Below are 210 nucleotides of genomic sequence, written 5' to 3' on the forward strand. Positions count from 1 at the left end.
CACCCTCCCGCCCAACCAGGCTCGGAGCTGGGCGGGGGGTGGGCGGGGACGCGTGGCAGGGTTGGCCAATGGGATACCAGGTCTTGTTAGGGCGGGGCGGAGGGCGTGTCCTCGCCGCGCGGGGCTGCGGGGGGCGGGCGACGGCGGGGTCCGGCGGCGGCGGTGGCAGCGGAGGGCGGGCGCCCACGGAGCGATACTGGCCTGGCCTGG

Source organism: Calidris pugnax, unplaced genomic scaffold (genome assembly GCF_001431845.1).
Source record: "Calidris pugnax isolate Ruff unplaced genomic scaffold, ASM143184v1 scaffold14, whole genome shotgun sequence".
Lineage (NCBI taxonomy): Eukaryota > Metazoa > Chordata > Aves > Charadriiformes > Scolopacidae > Calidris > Calidris pugnax.